The sequence below is a fragment of the Mastigoproctus giganteus genome, chromosome 3 (genome assembly GCF_048544385.1).
Source record: "Mastigoproctus giganteus isolate SK-2022 chromosome 3, ASM4854438v1, whole genome shotgun sequence".
NCBI lineage: Eukaryota > Metazoa > Arthropoda > Arachnida > Uropygi > Thelyphonidae > Mastigoproctus > Mastigoproctus giganteus.
Window position 1 is genome coordinate 65,080,682 of NC_143577.1, and position 18,648 is coordinate 65,099,329.

General features: G+C 36.2%; 1 protein-coding gene across 4 annotated transcripts in view; it reads left to right on the forward strand.

Moving 5' to 3' along the window:
* The window catches only part of LOC150088051 (uncharacterized), a 657,615-nt gene that overhangs the window by 529,993 nt on the left and 108,974 nt on the right, over nucleotides 1-18,648 (forward strand). The gene's annotated exons all lie outside the window — the stretch shown is intronic.

Below are 18,648 nucleotides of genomic sequence, written 5' to 3' on the forward strand. Positions count from 1 at the left end.
TAAGCTCTAATCGTGCGGAACATTTTTCTTATTTCGTCACTGGCTTGACGATTTCATTCTCCCAAGGTCGGAAAACCGATAAAATAATCATAAGGTCGATGTTAATTATAAAAGCGCACGAAATCGTTGGTGACGCACGCATCTTACCTTTTGGGCAGATTTTTATCACCTCTGTTTACCTTTGATAATGTTCTAGGCACGATCAGATTTTTTGACCTGGAATAACTTTAATCTTTAACCATCCTTGACCTAAACTTGTCACGTTTACAGATTTCTCAGCATTCTAAGAGTTATGTCCTCCTTTGAGTTGCATGTAGTACCAATGTCACTGATCACAGGTGGAGGGGAAGAATCTCTCTCTCTCTCTCTCTCTCTCTCTCTCTCTCTCTCTCTCTCTCTCTCTCTCTCTCTCTCTCTCTCTCAAACAGAAAAAAAAAAGAAACCTGCCTTAGAACACACAATTTATTGACAATCAACTCAACATGGCTTAGCGATTCTGACAGACGATAAAATTTCAAGAGATACCACTGGCGCCCTCTACAAACAATATTAGAATTGATCCAAAAATTAATACATCTCTTAGCGTACTAAATATAAAAAAGTATCAACTTATAGAATATTCAGGGGAAAAGATTTTTCGGTAATCTACGTGATAAAGGTTAGCCATGCTTTATTTATTTATTTATTCCAGTGGTAGAAGATTCACAACAATCAAAGGTAATTCGTCATGCTTTGCTGTCACCAACTAAAAAATACGTAACATGGTTGAAATTTGGAATGAAAATGAAATTAAATTTTTGGAGGACAAAAAAGGCAAAAAAATGCATGTTTATTAAGTTCAGGAAATATAGTGCGAACAATGTGTTGATAGAGGGCGTGATAAATTACCAAATTTACAAAGAAACAAGGAAAAAATATTCCTGGGTAGATTTTGTAATTTTTCCAGTCTTCGCAGTGAATCATCTGTTAATTTAATTTTTTTTTTCTTAAAGTTTTGTTGTTCTTAGAATCATGACACATTTTTATTTACATTTATCTAAATTATCAATCTCATTTTGTGTATAAAAATACGACCAAAGAGAAAGATGGCTAACAGCGCTTTTCTTTTTCATCTAAAAGAAAAAGGTACTTTTCAAAAATCCAGCCAAGCTATTTTTTTTTTTAACCTTAAAATTATTTCCGATAATACGGTGAACTCAAATATCTTTAACTCGTTTCTGCATCTACTGGAAATTAATAAAATATATTCAAATATATTCTGGGGAAAATTTGGGTTAAATTTAAAGCTTGGTTTGGAGTCATTAACTATAGAATTTCAAAGTCATTTTTCAAAACATGTCTCGTATTAGAATTTCAAATCGATAAAGATTTAAATTCATTTTTGTGCTGTTGGGCCGTTATTAAAGAAAAGAACGGGTATCTTTAAATTTCAGGGGCACAAAATGGGGGATGGGGAAAGGAGGAATGCGCCTCCTGTTTGGTTAGGGCAAAAATTGCATCTCGTATCAATCCATCGATCGAAGCATCAAAAGTCCGACTTCTACTGTATCTCGCAAATCCCAATTCTAAATCAGAGCACTAACTTTATCATTGCTTCTTCTGGGATCGCTTCGTTAGCTCATACCAGTTCGTTAGGTAGTTGATCGATCAAAACAAACAATACCCCAATATTCGGTCCAGCAGTTGAACTCGAACATTCATTTTATTTATAAATAAACATATGCCGAAATTCTACAGCTCCAGATTCATCTAAAAGCATCAGATAAATTGAAATCTATCTTAAAATTCATCCAGTATAAAATATAAATGAATTATGTATACGTCAGAGTAAAATATTTCTATTTAAATCCTGGGAGAGCGTTCTACAATGGCAAACAGTTTTAATTTCGTCCAATAATCCATGTACCCTTTACCTATACCTAATTTCATTTCGTTTAGATTTTCTTATTAAGTTCAAGCTTTCCGATTGTCACTTTTTAGTTCCTAAGCACTCCTGCAGACGGCGCTCGCCGCCATTCCCTTCTCCCGTCTTCGGATAACAAATGTTTAGCACAATCGATTTATTGACAGCGTTTCCTTGCCTCCGAAGGCGTCAAGGACACGAGCAGCGATGGGATCCTCAGTGCATGATTAAAAGAGGAGAAAACTAATATCATATTGACACTTATTTTACTGCCGGTCATTTTTATCTGAACCCACTGCGAACTCAGTTAATCTGCAGCATTTGATCCGCCACGTTTCCTGTGATCTTCCTTTTCCCCCTAGTCTTCCCCCCATTTTTTTGCTATTCTCGAATGAGCAAGAAAACCCATTTGATGACTTACAGTCACCAATGATAATTCTTTTAAGTGCTTCCTCTAACATTTCAGTTCGTTTTTATCTGTATTAGATTAGCATAGCTAATGAGTCCACATCGAACCGTCTGTCGATAGCATGGATTTTTCAACGCTTTGTGTGCCACTCTCTGTGACAATGATGGTCAATCAGCTGAAATGTTTGATAGAAACTGTCAATTTGTCGGCTAGTGGGAACACAAAGTGCAACTCGATACAGCGGTGTTTATAATTAATTTCTGCCAAAGCACGCAAAGTATACTGCTCGAGGCATTAATGTATATAAAATTTTATAAGTTCCTTTTTCTTTCTTAACATATTCCTCACTTTATTTCTACTTCTGTGACTATAATTACCATTTCAAGTTAGTCTTTTCAGACAAAACTAACTTAGGTGACTCATACGCCTTCCTTATATACCCTTGTTTTTCCAGAAAGATACAATTGACTGAAAGCAGGTGTGTCCGCATACTTTTTGTAGGGTAGTGTATTACATTTTATACATATTAATTGAAGATAGAAGGGGTAAATATTTTTACCTCGGCAAAACTCAATAATAAATATCCACTGTATCAAATACTGATGGTTGAAATGGAATTTGCTTTTACTCCAGTTCAGCAAACAGTTCTTACCTTTCTCTGATAATCTTTTTCTTTTTCCCAACCCCAAAAGAAGAAAAAAATCCATTAATTACATCAGGGTTCCTTGTTGTTGTAGTAGGCTTTTAGGAGAATCGGAGCCTAAGGCCATATTGCTCCGTGTATACTGTTTGTAAATTGCGTGTGTTCTGAAGTCGATTTTCTGTTTGCTGGACGAAACACTATGCTTCCCTCGCCTGAGACTGACTAACTCAGCAACGTTGTGAAAAAGGCCGATAAAAAATTCTCACGTCATCGACGTGACTCGAACTCAGGTCGTTTCCACCCGGTGTGGGGGATGACGGCGATCCTACCAACTCTGTTATCTGCGAGGGCCAGGGTTCCCTGCAGTGGACTCTTTTGGCCAACTGTTAAGGAAATTAATGCCAAGCCAGTATCACACAGGAACACCAAAATGTGGTGAAATATTGTCCTGCAGAAAGATAATTTTATGCGTATTTAAGTCACGCATGACTTCAGGAAAAACTAAATTTTCTATTTGAATCCCCTGTATCTCGTAAATTGTTGTGGATCGAATTGTCTCATATCATTCCACACCGCATTGTCACTTATGAACAGTGGGGTGTGGAATGATGACTCTTATCCACTATTTCTTGCAGGTTATAGGGACTCCAATAATGGCTGTTGAGGCCACGACATGAAAATCGCTTTTATCTGAACAAATAATATTCTTTTCCAACCAATCAAGATTTCAGCAAATTCCATCTTCCAATTAAAATCCTCTGGATAAAGTTCCAGCACGCGGCGTGTTTTCCAATGTTTCCTTTATTTAACCACGATGCACACTATAATGAGTTTCTTAGGGCTTGGTGAAACGGCATCTTCTACCGCCTTAATCTTCTGATCTGATAAAGAAGTTGATTCATCTGCACTTTCTTTCATCTATAGATCATGCGGTCATTTCTGGGTGGCACATTTTAATGGTTTTAACTGTACGATATTAAATGGTACTAAATTCTATAATAAACATACTTTGAAATATTTATTAATTTACTTTCTTGGGCTGTAAAATAAAATTATAAATCCTACTCCAGCTAAACTGTCTAACCTTAATAAATATTCTCCATGATTTTGCCCTCCCACAAAGAAACTAAAAATAGGTGGCAACTTTCCAATCACGCTGTGTATTAATTACATGTGAAGTTTGAAATCAAGACGTGTAATACGCAGAACAGAGAGAATTATCTTATTTACACATCTGAACTTGCAAAATTTCTTAAATCTTAATTCGCGAATGTTATGGAGTACCCATCAGTATACTGGAAAATCATTATTCTTTCTTTGTTCAAGAACAGCAATTTCTTGGTGACTTGAACTAACGGCTCTGAAAAGCAACAGCTGTAAGCAAGGGTTGGCAACATATTTGGACACGATCCAAGATTATGGGATGTTCTGTCCAATAATCTTGGATTATGTCCAAATTTTGGTAATGGCCACTAGTGTGCATTCGCTCGCTAGGGAGCAGCAATGCTATGGGAACGTATGTGCTCGGTTAACTGGCCATGTTAGCAAATATCGTCTGCAGCATTCCAACTACAACTGTCATTTGCCACGTGCCGCAATAGTTACTGATAACTATAGATACCGTAACCAAGCAACAGAGATCACACTGGAATGTGTTATTACTTATGTTTTATACACAGAAAATCATCAATAAGGTACATTAAGTCAATCAAGTTGTCCTTACTTCCTTGTTTCTATATAAAACGCAGATGAACCTGAAATGTTCATCTGCGTTCATAATGGCGCCATCTATTTTATTTTTTTACAAAATTATCTAGCCAGTTTTGAGAGGAAATATTTTAATTGTATATACTTCATGTGTACAATATTTTTCTCGTATTTTAAGAGCAACAAAAGCAGAATATCTGGATTAAATAATCCGGACGGAATAGAAGAGATAAATACGCTGAAGAACCTCAAAAATATCTTCTGCTTATCATCATTTCTTTCATCTATTCCCATTACTTTTTTATTTTATCACTTGTAGTTTCATTCCTACATAATGTTTTGTAAGCAGGGCTTTTCAACAGAATTTACAGTTCCGTTTCCCAATTTATAAGTGTATGAAGGCTCCAAAAACACGTATAACTAAACTTGATGTGCCAATATCTGAACGTAAGTCTTGGCTACTCTTTCTAGTGTTCTTGATTAACTATAGTACTCAAAGTGATGCAATATCCAATGTTGTTGAACTGACCAATGAAAAGTTAGGAAATTTTCCTTTCTGGTAACATTACCGGAAGGCTAGGTCTAAGCTTTTGACCTGTTCGGAAGGCTACACTTTAAAATTGAATAACGGTATCGACTATTGAGAAGGCTAAGAAAAACATTTATACTTACAGAAGCGAACTTACAGACTAAGACAGAGGATAATTTTGGCCCATTTTCATCGAAAAATAATTGCTTCTTATAGTCCAAAAAATCTGGTATTATATGATACCTTTCTATTATAGCCCTTGTCAGTAGAACAGTGGTTATAATAATCATCCTCCCACAAAGGCTGCAGAATGCCAGAGTTCGAATCCCTTCAGCGAAGCGCGAAGACTTTTTATGGGCTTTTGTCAAATGTAGCTGAATTAATCGGTCTCAAGAAAGGGTTGTGGTTTATTTTTTTCATTCTGGTTTGTCTTGCAGAAAACAGCAACCCGACCGAAGGATACACACAGTTACAGGCTCAATACACTGACGCCTCAGCTTCAGTTGCTTTGGCGTTTTACACATACAAACTTAAAAGGAGACTGAAAAGATGTCTCACTCTAAGTATAAAGATATATGATAAGAGAGTACAAACTGAATGTTTTTCCCTCGCCTTTCATTACTTCCTTACATTATAGCTTCTGGGTGTTCCTTTTTTCTGTTGTTCTTATACACAGTATAGCTGCCTTTCATAAGACTGCTTTCAAGTCTCCTTCCTCTCCACGAACATTGCTTGTCTTCTCATGTCATCCCTTTGTATTTTTAATATTCCTTTTTATATCTTCCCCATTTGTAATTTTTGTTACGTTTTCTGGAATCCACATCTTGGATTCTCTTTGCCTCCGGCATATTTTAAGTACCTCTCTCTGTCTCCCACCATGTTACTTTTAAAACAATCTTTATTTCTGTTTCGATAAACAGAATTTATCCCTTCTACCTTGTTTGCCTCCTTCCATCCACGGAATGCTAAGTATGTTTTCAATTATTATGCTGAAGTCACCAAGAATTTTTTCTATTATTAAATCCAACGGTTCCTTTTCAGAAACGTGCCATATACATATGTTACTTGCTCGGATGAAGGAGCTGAAAGCAAACAGCAGTTCCTTCGAGACACCACCCCTCTCTTTCACATTCTTGTCTCTGTTACTCTTCGCTTGTACTTAGTGTCTTATGTAAATCATTGTTTCCCAAAGAAATTTGCTCATGTGGAAGAAAAAGCAGTCTTCACCAAGGATGTGAAATCTTAGAGTTATTTATCATAAGCGGGATTAAAACCTGGAGACCGGTTCTTTCTTTAAAAGATAAACGCCTAAACGCACCTTCTCACTTCTTTTCATGCAAAATTCGGCAGGAGTGTCACACAGAGCAACTTAACCTTCATAAATATTTGTCAAAGGTATGAAGGAACTGTATAAGTTTTGAAAACTTTCTTTTGAGAACTTTTAAGTATTCGTCAGGCTGCATTAAAAATAGAAAAATACCCAAGTTGTAATAAAAAAATATATATGTATTGTATTTTTCGCTGTTTTACCCATTTAAGGGGCGGTCAATATTAGCCAGCCACTGTTCTACAAGAAAAAGACTCTCCCAGCCATTAATATGGTTGGGAGAGTCTTGTTGGTTTTTAAATCACTGTTGATCAAATAAAATTCCACTAGCCAGTGTCATTTTATTAGGACCATGGATGTAGGACCATGCAAAAATATCTAAATCGAAGAGACAATTGAAGACAAGATCTTCATGAAAGCTTTTGGGTACCAACCGGAAAATTCGCAGCGTGGGTATTATGGAAGCAAAGGAGGATTGGAGAAACGGTATAAAAGAAAGCTCAATAAAGTCCCTCCTGTACAGATGGAATTAAGCCTTTTCCATACACTGCATGAACAGAGTTTCTAACTACTAATAGGCGAGCGCCCAAACAGTCTTACATTAACACACTGAATGCGAGAGGAAGACTAAAATTCGATGATGGATTGTTCTATGTGTTGGGTATTGTTATGAACCCATCAGTTTGTAGTTAACACAGTTATGTGAAATAGAGTACTTTTCGAAATAAAATTCGGACTAAAATTCGAAATATTTCAAGATATAGAACAAATTCTTTATGTGATGGTGATGATCCTACTTTTGACTGGACCCATGAAACGTTTTCAAGGATCACAAAGTCTGAACTTGACTTAATTGTGATAATATCAGAGATGAATTATCTATTAGTGGATATAATTTAGAGTAAAAATAAAATTACCTTTCATTATACGCGTTAGCATATACGAGTAAATTGTCTACTGCACTCACCATATCCGTCTGTTTCTCGGTCCGCATGTAATAACTTGACTCCCAGTGGATGGATTCATGAAAGTTTATATTTAACTGTTTAAAACATTTGAGGATCGTTATACAAAATTTTACTGAAGTCGGACCAACAGAAATCCGCTATTTTTTCATTATTATTTTATAGAACTTTGTTTTCAATTTTTATTAAAATCCAGGAACAAAAATAAGTAAACTGCATTGCTAAAGTGTTGGCAATATACGACTGTTCGAGCCGGAAATACATGTTTCTGCATTTTGAAAATAATTACTGTTATATATTATTAGTTAATTAATTAATAACAAAATAGTTATTTACTTTTCTTTCCTATTAAATCACAAAAAAGGAAAAAATAATCTAATAAATAAAAATCTAACGCATTACTTACATTAACTAACTTATATATCCCTTCAATTAATTACAATTAATTTTGTTTACAATTAATTACAATTTTATTTTTCCAAAGCAGATTCTTATACCATTGTGTACCCAAGGCTTCTAATACTTTTAGGATTGCTCTGTACATGCGAGACGTTTATTTAGGAATGCAACGTCTTTATTTCTTCCGGAACTGCTTTCCCAACTATCAAAATTCAGACAAACAGTAGACGCGCCCTTAGCTTCACGGATGTAATAAAATGTCAAGGAGATGATAAACGGGGTCTCTACAAAAGATTAGCGTATTCACCTGAGAGGCCGACGATTAAAATTGTGTTTACAGTTAACAAGCGAATATTAAGTTACCTCCTGAAAATTTCATCTGCGAAGCAAAAAAAGAAAGAAGAATTACACTCAGAATTCAGCGAGATATTTGCATTTGCTTCTGCTTAACGCTTTTGTGGACCTCTGCAGTTGCAGCGATGATGCTGGCATTAATTGACACGTTTAAAAATCCTGATTCGGTTATTCAAATTCTGCAGAAGTGAAACTTCATTCGTATTCCGAAAGCGTATAATTCAGCTTGAAATTAAAGGAAACATGAAGGCCTATGACAGGCTTTGTGCACGGATTCTTTATCCAACTTCAATTCTCACTTCGAAGTCTAAAGTGGAGATCATATTCAAGTCATACCTATGAGCTTCGCGTGTAGAATTTCGGCAGTCTGATTAATGCAAGGCAGCCAGGTATTCTACGTGCGCACATTGTAATAGGTGTACATCTAATGTACACTTATTAGATGCTCTGGTATTACCATTCGAGGCACTATTAATGAGCATCGGAGGTGGTTGCTATTGTTTTGGGCAAAAGTAACTAAGAACATGTGGCGTCAGCGTGCATTCTGATTATGTGTATTCTAATGATCGCTGTATTTCATCCAGCGATCATAGAATACCCGCAATCAGGTGGATTTTCATCCAGCAAAGAGCTGGATGAAAAACCAGAATTTCCAGAGAGAAAGGAACTGTAAAATCCATACCTTAGAGCGACATATTCGGCCACAATGTGAAAAAAAAAGTCCTTAGGAATTCATCCTTTACGGTGTTAAATAAAAATCGTACATATCTTTGATTGTTTTGTTTATTTAAGCATATCTCGGGTTGTAGCCAACACTTAGTGAATTTAAATCAATTTAAACAATAATCTCAACAGTAATTCAGCAAAAAAAGAACACAACTGATGGGTAATATACGCAGATATCTAATTTGTTTATTTTAGAGTATAGTTTTCATTTATGCTCTCAAGATTCACAGCTCTAAAATGATGCATGGACGCAAGATGCAATGATGCGTGCATTCAGAATTCATTTTAAAATATTTATTCTGGTGTTTCTTTTTCTATCGCTTCAAGTAAGATCTATTTTTTACCATTTCAGTAATTTCACTGAGTTGCAACGAATATTAACCATTCAGATTTCATTATAATTTTGCAAATTATATAAGTTAGATTTTATTTTCAATACAAATTTCATTATCTGCATATAATGTAGTTGAATATACATTTATTTATTTTATGCGTATTTTTGCAATTTTAATATTTGTTTATTAAATTACCAGACTGGTTTTTTTAATATAGATTCGATGCACATTTAGAAATACTTTTAAATTAATTTTATTAAAATTTATTATCTGGAGGAGAAATTATTTTTTTCAAACATGAATTTTAAAACAGATGTTGCTAAAAACAATAAATTACAGCTGTCCATAACTCAAAAGAAAATATTTAAGATTACATTTCTTTTCACTTAACTTACAACACCTTTTTTATTTCTAAGAAAGCAAACTACATTAAACAGTCTTGTATAAAGCGCATTACTACGTACAATTTACCAATGTCCAGTACATTCTGGCTACTTTACTACGCAGTATAATTCAAGTCCTTTCTGAAATATTGAAGACAAAAGGTGGGCGTACAATTTTCTGATGACCATGGACTATTTCAGAACAGGCGAGATGCACAATGGTATTTTCGAAGGAAAAGAAAGAAAAAATAAGTAACCACAAAGACTACTTGGAAAACGGCGGTCCATGGTAACCAAATGTCCAACATGGGAACAATTTATCCCAAAATATGCGCGTTCTCGTCTTCATCTGTATGAAGACAGTTGCCGACAAGGCATTACAAGAATTGGCGAGACTTTGTACGACCAATTGCAATGCACTAACATGTTCTAAAAGTCAATGTAATGGTTGATGATCAACATGGGATTGAAGGGTGCTCAAGAAAGAAAGAAGGCAACAACCACCTCGCAACATCAAATCAGGAAAGTGTTCTGAGATTTTCCCATTTAAGCGTGAAAAAGAGAGAGAAAGGAACTCACTACGGATTATAAACAACAATGAATGCTACATTTAATAAAAGGTGCATTTGAGTCAGCCAAGCTGATGAATATTTATGGAATGAATATTTCCATTTTGTTAGTTTGTCTAATAATCACTGTAAAAGAAAATATTACAGCTATCACTTAACCATATTTCATCCCTCACTTACTAATAGGAAGATCCACTATTTTAATGACGTTGTTACACAAAGGATTGCAAAACTTTTCAGCCAGCGTGTACTCTTGAAAAGTATTATAATTGGGTCGCTTTTAGCTCCTCGGTGCGTGCTGAAGTGGATGACTTTCGTTTTAAAACAGTCTTCCGATCTTATCTAGAAAAGGGGCTCCTCCCAAAGCTGCGCTATCGACGGCATCTGAGAGAAAATCAATTGATCTTGGTACTAACAAGACGCAAAATAATAAATGATATGTGAATGGTCACGTTTTGACCATTGACATATCATTTATCAACTTTCTATTGATAGCATCCTTATCTTTGACAAATTCCCATAACACGTGGACAAATTAGACTTATTTGTTTGTGTGGATGAACCATGAATATTAATTCATATGTAGCAAGGAACGTAGATATGAAAATACTGAATTTAATTGAAATATATCGCAGCCCTCCTACTTTTATTGTATTACAAGTTGCTATAGTAAAATTCCTTTTAATTTTTGTACCTTAAATCGGCTATGCAAAATTTAAAATTAAAATTTTAAATTAACTATCTTGTTTGGTTATATTGAAATACACTATATGACCAAAGGTATTTGGACATTTCTATGAATATTGTGTGCTCTGCCAGAAGTGCTCCACACATCGGCTCAGGTATATCGATATAAATCCCCTGCAAACTCAGAGTGGCCGTATGTCACATCGGTAACTTTTCCCTGCCAAAAGCGACTCGTCTAAAACTTCTGAATTCCACCCTGGCGTATGTTATTCAAAGATGGGAACCACAGGCGTTACAAACTCGCGGAACGTGTTGGAATAATGACGGTAGTTCGAGCCCCACGCATGCCATCTTCGCAAAGCACGTAGCAGGTCAAAGAGGCCACAGAAACACCCATCAGTATGTCAGATATCCTTAGGGAGCTGCATAACCTTCTGTTAAACGGTAGAGCAGCTTCCATAAGCTCAAAATCGCAGTCCCCAATGCGAAACGGTGTTTGGAGCAGAGTTTACCGATACTTTCGTAGACTTTAGAATAGTGGCAGAAAGTGCTATGGATTGGTGAATCTCGCTAAGAAATGTTTCGATTCGATGGACTTTGAGAGTGCAGATTGTCCGAAGAACGTTTCACTTCCACTAAACTTCATCGCCATGAATCTTAGGAGAGGGGGTCTGATGGTGTGGAGGTGTTTCAGCTGGATTCCTACTTAGTCCTCTAGCGGTGATTTCATAAACCCAAAATCCATGATTTACTTGGATTTTAAACACAAATTCCAATGGACACCTATCGAAAGTTGTGCCTCAGGAAAGTTGAGGCTGTCATGCAGTCAAAAACTATCCCCAACTATGCGTTAGGTTTGTGAATTAAAAGCCTCTTTTGCAACTATCTGAGTGTGCAATGAAAGATGTGGAATTTTGTTTATCTTCCAAAATAAGTAGAAATTCATGATACTTAAAATGCGAGTAAACCCTTTAAAATTCATTATATATGCGTATTCTTGCTATAACCACAAAAAATAAACAAACACTAAATGTAGAAAAACCTTAAATAGAAATTTCACTGAAGTACAAAACACGTTATTGTAGTAGTTCGGTAACCATTTTAGTATATTCTGGTTATTCGCGACTTTTTGGATACTTGTGAATAGCTGCGTCTTGCGCTTCCATCAGCATATAATGTTTGATCGAGTGAACGATTGCAGCCCACAATGCCACTGTACCAGGAATGAACACAAAGTTGAACTCTTCAAAGAAACTGCATCGTTAACTTGACGTTCACTTGCACCAAGAAAACCAATTATTCTTAAGAATAATCTACAAGTTATATCTTTCAATATGGGACATTTTATCATGAATTGTAAAGTACATCCCGAAAGGCAATTGATTGGTTTGAACTTTCGGATAACTCTACACAATATCCTATCACTTGGCATAAAACTAGATATAAGAATTCTCGGTCTAAAATCGCTTTAAGTCAAAATAGCGTTCCGTCGAAGCTCGTGCTTTATACTTAATGTCTCTCTTTGTGGACTTCCCTTTCACGGTAATGAAAGTCTCTTCCACTTCCATTTCTCCTCTTTACGACATTTCCCCGGGAATATAACTCACTCTCGACCCCAGCAAACATCTTTCCAGATCGCAGTTGGTAGCTACAAGGAGAAACTATTTGACAGTAGGTGAAACGCTAAACTTCCCTCCATCATCCAGAATGGAGGTGCGGAGGAAGTGAAAAGAGTGTTAAAGCCCCCTTCCCCCCACATAAACCCACCCTTAACGTTAGAGAACTATCCTGTGCTATCTGTCGCTGGGGCTGCAAACTCTACACCGCTTCCAGGCGCCACTGAAAGAACTATAGTCTCACTTGGCCGTAAGTTCCTTTCAAGAAACTCCAGGCTGGTCTCTGAATAGGGAAAGAACGTCACCGCTCGGAGATATCACACCGAGTCAAGACTAAGATTACTAGCTACACCCTCTCTGTAATACATCAGGTCGCTTTTGCCCATCTTCCTCGTTCACTTAGACCAATCAATAGCATCGCCTCTCTGTCTCACTCTCATCCATAAACAGATGCCAAATCCGCGTGGTAATATTCCTCCTGCACACACAACACTTCCTTGTTGGAATGTTTGCGATGCGCGCGCGCAGTTTGTTTTCGTTGCTACAGTCACTATGCGTGAAGCCTTGATTTCATTTTGAAGCCTCCACGATTTCTTCGCAAATTCAAAGTATGTGATAGGAATATGTATGACATGGAAACATTACGCATGGACTGATATTCTGGCTTTTTTTATAAGCCATAGCAATGGTAAGAAACTGGGATTGTTTAATAAAATCGCCGTTTCCTTTGCATCCTTCAAATCAAACCGAATAGGCAGTTTATTATGAAGCAAATGGATATTGGGAAATATAATGGTGTCTAAAAGTTCATGAATACAATGACAATGAAAAATATTCGTATTTTAATGAGAAAACATGTTTTATATGCTGCTATGGAGACTGCAATGTAGAAAACTATAGCTTATCGCTGCCATAGTAATAACTGATTCGAAATACTGTTTGCAGAGATATTCAAGAAAAGTATATTTATGCATAGGACTTGTAGTATGCATTCTTTTTAATTTCACCTCATAGAAGAGTTCGCTTAAACAGAAATCAACAATTTGTGGATTCAGGACTCAACAATTTAACAAATTTGTGGACTGAATCCTCAAAAATTCTTTTGTGTGAGGGTATCGAACATGTCATACTTATCGGGATGAGATCAATGTGTGTTACACCGACTCTTACCACCACTCCTAATTTCCAGATCTCACGATGCGCTTAAGTATCTCAATAGCGACCTCCGTAGCCGAGTGGCCAGTAGAAGGAGTGCAGTAGACGGGTGTTCAAGTCCTTGACTGCTAAATACGGTAGACTACCAACCGCACTAGCCTAGCGTGGCAGATTATGGTCCATTTCCATCAATATGAATTGTTCAGGAGACCTCCAGTGTATTGATAATGGCTGCATTTACCTTCTTTTTTTATCTCAATGAGCGCCTACATCGTTCTGAGTTTGATATAAATTTATTTATTCATCAGTTTATAATACTAGAGATGATTTTAGGTACTGGACATCCACCATCCTAGAAATATATTCGCATGATCTTACAATTCGTATCAGTTAACAAGAAGAATATTTGTTAGATATACATTTCACAATTAACGTATTATTCCAAAATTAGCATTATACATCTTTTCACAAGTTTTGCTTTTTGGAGAGAATCCTATTGCTATACCAATTCAAGACAACGGAGCTCAGCTTGAGTAAAGTTCACCGTTAGAATCATCTGACCGGATTTTCGTGACCTTAGTAGCAGACTTACCAACCTAGAAACGACAACTTCTCATGATCTAAATATTAGAGTCACCGACATACAAACTGGGTTTTTTCCGCACAGAAAACTGACCACGGAACACACTCAAATTACAGACATATTATGGGCCTAAGTTGCCGATGCGCCTAAAAAAAGCTACCACAACCAACTTCCATGAATTTTAATGATATCAGTAACCTATTGGATGCCACCTTCTGGAGGCTTTTGGTAGATGGAAGCTAGACCCCTGCCCCACTCTTTTCTTAAGACTGCTAGCTTCTGTTCTGAACTAGAACTTCTTGTTCTAGCTCTCAACTGTGTTTTAACAAGTCTAAACCTGTAAAAAGGACCGCTACCACCTGTCATTGGGTGTATGTGCCTTTTATATCCTACTTTTAACTACTACCTGCGGTCTCAAGAATTAACCATTGCTTTCCAGTACGCGTTGGAGGACATTGTATTTCAAAGGCAATGCCAAGAGTGGCAAACAAACTGCAAATCATGGAATATGAAGATCGATTAATTATTAAGCAATGCCTTTCTTTCGGTAAGAATTGTCCATAAAATATTAACACGTTTTGATAAACAGACAAGAACTATTGTAACTACTGGATCAGTTCTGCTATTGTGTTGTTCCAAATTTTAAAGAATTAGTTAAAAGAAAAATTCTAGGTATTGTTTCTCTTGGACACTTTCGTCCCTTTTGATAGATTTATCTCATTCGTGCGACTCGTCACATTGACAAGTCGGTCAATGCTCCTTTTACGCACCATCAAGGCTGTAGCTGATGTCGCACAGGAAGCAGACTCGAATTTTAAACAATGCATGTATCAGAAGACTATTTGCTTCTTTTTCTCCTTCCATTCATCCCTCCCGCCCCTGTCATTACTCTCCTTTACACCATTGTCATTTTCTTCAACTGCAATATAAGACGTTGGTATCCAATACGTCAACTGTTATCACATACCCCAAAATAGCAGTTGCGGATGCTAAAATTATCTCCGTTATCTAGCAAAAAAGGAGTCGAACAAGCAAAAGGGAGGAGAAGAGTGTGCTCGATGAGGCTTTCGGTATTAAATATGAAATCCCAAGTCACGTTTCAACCATCTTGACCGAATGTTCATCAGTTTACAATGGACAGGATCGTGTAGGTGATAAGATTTCATAAGGTCTCCTCTAACTATGTTTGTGGGCGGCCGTAATTAATGATCCGTGGAACAATCGCAGCTTTTCTAAGGAACAGATAAAGAAGTGTAATACATCAAACCTGTTTCCCTGTGGGCTTTACCGCACTTGAAGGAGGCATTTGATTTCCGCTGGGAACAAAACTGCCGAACTTTCGCCTTCTCCTCGTCAGCTACCGCTTGTTTCATGGGACTTTTATCAATTCTGATAAACACTCCGGCTTCTCTTCTCCCCTCTCATGCTGCTAAGAACAGTTATTATTTTAGTTCTTTAATTAATGGCGATACTGTACTTCTCAAAAATTATTTTTCTCTCGAAATAGTTTTAAACTATGTTTGTTTGTTTTGTTTAATTAATCTCGGGTTATGGATATACCTTATATTTTAAATTATTGGTGGAGGAAAAGACTCCTTTCTTCTTCTGATAATATACGAGGAGCTGAATGCGTATTTGAACAATTAAACTGCCCCCTACCTGCAGAGTTTAATCCTCCAAAAAAAAAGTTTTCAAATTGGACATTAAACCAGACTTCCACAGTTGCTTTTAGCTCTTCATCACCTTTAAAATTAGGTCCACGAAGATGAGACTTGAGGTTTCTTAAAAAATAAGTCAATAAGTAGATATGGGCTGTACGGAAGGGAGCGGTTTAATTGTTCAAATGCACATTCACAAATTTCAGCCTGTGCATTCAGTTTTGCTTATTTGTACACACGTCATGGAGAACAAAACTCGATGACCCAGCTTTCCTCCTATTTTTCTAGAATTCCCTCGTTATTGTGGCTTTAGGTTTGAAATTTAGGCCAACAGTTTTCTAGCTGATGGTTGAGTTGGAAATTCCTTGTGTTTCCATGAATGCTTTCTAATTTGGAATCAGGATCATAAAATTGTAGCCAGGTTCCATTACTAGCCACCAAACGGGAGTAACAATCTATCTATATTAGTAAGAATTAATTTTAAATTCTCTTTTGATGACTCCACCATCTGAAGTTTGTCACGAATGGAAAGGTTTTCTGGAACCCATCTTGCACTAAAATCTGGCTTTCTCAAATGCTCATCTATTATTGATTCCATAGAAAATGATTAAAATGATTCCATGGAAAATATTAATTCACACAGTTAAGTTCTGTTGCCTAAACCTTTTTTTTCAACGATGGCAGTTCTTTCAAACTAACTGCTTCAGATGGCCAACCAGATCTTGGATCATCCTCAAATGATTCCGCCCTCTTTTGAACTCTGTCAGCCATCTTGTAAAAGTAACTTAACTGAGTGATAGTTCCCCAAACACTTAAGCCATTCTTTCATGGATTTTACATTTCTGTCCTCTGGTCAAAAATTTGATTACTGAACGATGCTGGATTTTCCTTCTTTTTCCACCTACCAACATAAAAAATTATATTTTAGAAACTGCATAAGATATTTACATGCAAATTTCCACATTTTATTTTATAAGACATTAAGATATCAATACAAGGTATTTATAATTTATTAATACATTTTAATATCCTGTTTTCAGAACTTTTTGATCACCTCTCATATCGCGTACATCCAAAAAAATTATATGCATGTCGGTTTTATTTTAGTTTAGCATCTGAATATTTTGACATCGTCAGACATCATTCACTTTCTCCCTTACAGATGGCTTGCGTTGCTAAAGCATATATGACAGTTACCTGTCTGAGGGAAAAGTTGCACAACCCATTACCATCCTAATGATTTGTGAAACTGCTGATGGCAAACTGCTATGTACTTAGTTTTCCGAAGAGAGAATGGCTGCAAAGGATGTAGTATTTCACTCTGGGATGTTACCCACAGCTGGCGCCTAACGCTTAGCATTTTCTGACAATGAGGCCTTAGTACATCAGCGATAGGGAATAGTCCACCGGTTCATGTTTCAGGCCCTTTATCCGAGTAACTGCAGCTTCTAATGTAATTATTGCTGCATTCTTAGAAATTGTGTATCAAAATGGCCGATTGGCTCTGTTTGTCGCTTACTGTATTTAGTTCTGTTATATATGCTGATAACAACCATAGAGTGATCAATATCGTCTTAGAAACCAATATAATTCGTATGATTAGGGATGTAACGCTGTGTGCATTTGTCTGGGTTAGACAGTAAAGTATTAATAGGATATTATTAACATACTATAAAGTTATTACCCTTTCACTAATATTTACGATGGAATTTAAAATTCTTTTGTGCCTACAGTGGTAAAGTTCTCAAGGGCCAATTGCCAAAAAAGCGATAAACTAACCTTACCGATGTTAGCTTTACTACATTGCGTTTATATCAGAACTATTTATATCAGAATTAAACCAATTACTTGTTGGTTTAGATATAGATAAATATTTTTTTTTTTCATACTACTTCTTCAAAGAATAGTACTCATTAATATTTTACAATAGTATTTTAATGTAATCTATATTTCTAATAAAATTTTTCAACATAAAAAAAATCCTCTTACCAAGCTTTATTATATTAGTATTTTTAAATATATGTAGTTTAAATTAGATTAATGAACAATACAGCCAATAAACAATCAAAGCATAGTCCGCTGAGTTATGGAGTGAAGAATCACAGTACACGGGTTCCGACCTGATGGCTCTGTTTGGGTCAATAGAATGCCCCATAGAATTTTAGCAGAATGTGTTGTACCAACTGTGTTTGGTGGAGGAGTGTCTCGTGGTTTGGGCTTGGATCATTGGTCGTCGTTCCTGGAACAATAAACGCCATACGAGACTTTGATATTCTGGACAATATGAGAAGGGCAATTTTTTCTGTTTCAACATGAAAATGCCTCATCTCTACAGGCTGTAGTGACGGAAGAAATGAGCTTGCAAAAACTTCATTGTCCAGCCTAAAGCACCGACTTTAACCCCGCTGAATACATTTTGGGTGAACTGGGACGTCAGCTTTGGGGCAGACCAAAATGGTCGCGATCAGCAGTGGATATGACCTTTGTGTTTATGAAGCAATGGACAAAATATCTGTTCCTTCTAACGAAAATTAATTAAGCCCAAACATGGGCCTTAATTACAAACTTTTATTGATATAATATTTAAAAGTATTAAATCAATTTAAAGAAAAAAAAAAATAGAGTAATTTTCTGCAAAAACTGCTAATTCAAAATTAAAGCGAATGGGAAAGTTTATTTCATAACCCGTGTCATTATTTT